The following is a 2,701-nucleotide window of genomic DNA, read 5'->3' on the forward strand; positions in this document are numbered from 1 at the left end:
ATGTGCAAGGTGAGGAATGATGTATAAAGCAATGAAATAAATAAAACACCATCCTTCACTGGTGATGGCAGAGCAACTCAAAATCTAGTTTTCATAGATTAATGCTCCTTATGCATTCACTTTGTCCTTTTAATAATTACAATGTCAATGGTATGAAACTCAGCATTTCTGCTTTGCTCTTAACGATTATTTACATCCTTAAACCTACTACCACAAAAACAATTTGTAGAAGAACATCATTTAAAGAGTTAAACACAGCACTTTCTTCAGTGGAAAGCACTTTGTTTCAGTGGGCTGCTTCTGGTGGCAACCAAAGAGATAATATCGCTTGTTTATATTCCTTTGTTAGATACATTCAGTAAACATTAGCAAAGTGCTGAAACTGAGCTCTCTCTGCTTCTAGTATGTGTGCAGTTGAGAAGTGATTATTAGACAGATTTTAATATGTAAAAGCTGCAGCAATGCAATAAAATGCAATGGCCACTTTCAAAGCAGATAAACTGTACTTTGGTACCATGTAATTTGAAAACAGACAATATTACTTGTGCACAAAAGCAAATATGGTACCTGTATGGGTAATGAAAAGTAGGAAAAGACATTTTTATTGAATGTTATGTCAGTGTTGTATCCCAGTATAAATAAAAAAAAAAAATTAAGTACAAAAATACAATGCAAGTGCAACATATTCCAGTCACTGTTGCAATAGTGGCTAAAGTCAAATAGTTAAAATATCGTCCATGGAATTGTGTTTCTTGGATCCTTAATTTTCGTATCAACAATTATAATGGCGCACAGACAAGGATAGACCAACATGTAATGTTTTTTAAACCATATTCTACATTGCACTACCTTGATAATATGAATATATTCATACATGTTTATGTACAGTAAATCTTCAAAATAATGCAAACATATGAGGCTACAAAGGGTTATTGCTTTGAATTGCTGAGAATGTGCTACATATTTAGCTGCTTTCATTATTTGACTTCACATATGGTTTCAACAAGCTAGTATATATTAATAAATAATTCTCTTCGGAAAGACAAGTTTAAACTAGGAATTCTAATGAGAAAAAGTGTTGTATACAGCTACACTGAAAGTTACATGAGAAAGAGGTGCTATATTTCTATTTCACTGTGTAAATTGAAGTTGTTCTTTCTTTCAGAAGATGATGTTATTACTTTAGACGCTATTAGGTTTTCAATAGGTTGTATTCACTATACTTTTTTCCATTGCAAGAAAATAGCAGAAAATATTTTGCTTTTCAGTATTCTTTTTTTCTTAAAGCAAAATCAACAAAAAAAAGTAAAAGGAAGTGTAGAGGTCATCGGGGCTGGGTGCTGGATGGGAGGTATGTGTCTCCACTATTTGGACTATGGTCCCTTTAAAACCCTGTCAAAGGAAAACAATTTTGTCTAGCGCTATCTATCTAACTGCAAGACTGAATTTTCAGATAATCTTTCGTTGGTGCACTATGGAGCAGCTTCTCTTCTGGGTGGAACCAGTGGGTAGCATGCAAAGAGAGAAAAAACGAAAAGCGCTCCTATAGTGCATTAAACTTTTAATGGATAAAAACGCAATAAACAAATTGCACTTACAAGATTGATGTCTTTAGATCAGCGTGTTTTTAGGCCACCCAACGACCAACTCCTCTGCCGCTGTCTGGCCAGGACAAGCGGCTGCCGCGATGGATCTGCGCTGTAACGCGCTGTAGCGTGGAGGGGATGAGGGGGCGTGCCCGTCGCACGAGTGTGCCTCTACGTCACCAGTAGAGTGACGTAGAGGCACACTTGTGCGACGGGCACGCCCCCTCATTAAAAGTTTAATGCACTATAGGAGCGCTTTTCGTTTTTTCTCTCTTTAAAACCCTGTGTAGACCTGGGAAAGGAGTCTGGATAATGTTGGCAGCAAGCCAGTTGCTGCTGTGTTATTTCTGTTTGAAGGGCCGGACTCCTAGGAATGGGAGGGAAGGAAGGGTGGGCCTTCCCATTCCACCCCAGGTACACACCTGGTATCTTGGAGCAGAGTAATCTGGTTAATGAAATGCATGAATGGTATATGTAGCAGCCTCACAGGCAGTATAAGGGAAGGTGTTGGAGGAGTAGCATGTCTGCTACTGGATCTCCGGTCAAAGTGTATTGGAGATAAATTGCCGGAAGCCAAACCACACAGCGGACTGTTGTTAAGTGTGGCTTTGGCCGGATGATATTGGACTTATTTGAATAAGCTGGACTTTTTCACTACAAAGCGGAAGTAAGCTTAACGTTTATTTTTCACATTTTTTACTGCTGAAGCTAAGCTGTTTATGTTCTGCTACACAGTAAACGGACTTTGTTTATACATCTGTGTACTGCGTGCTGGCTGCGACCCCTCTAAACTTCACAGGAAGGTAAAGGATGTATTTTGAAAACATAGTTTTCGTTTTGAAGGCTAAAGCTGTTAAATGCATTATTCGTAACATTTCATAAAAAACATATATTTGTAGAAGTCTGCCTAACCCGAAAGCAGATATATTATACTGTATAAACATTTTCTTGAACATGAAAGCCTGTTTTATTTATTTTTTATTTTTTTGTTTTTGTTTTTGTTTTTTTCCATCAAAAGCAAAAGCTAAGACAAAAGTCTCAGCCAAGTATAAAGTGAGGTAGGCTTAGCAGCTCTGTCTTTTTTACTACTAGAAATATTTCCTCTTTCTTTTCTT

Source organism: Hyperolius riggenbachi, chromosome 4 (genome assembly GCF_040937935.1).
Source record: "Hyperolius riggenbachi isolate aHypRig1 chromosome 4, aHypRig1.pri, whole genome shotgun sequence".
NCBI classification, from domain to species: domain Eukaryota; kingdom Metazoa; phylum Chordata; class Amphibia; order Anura; family Hyperoliidae; genus Hyperolius; species Hyperolius riggenbachi.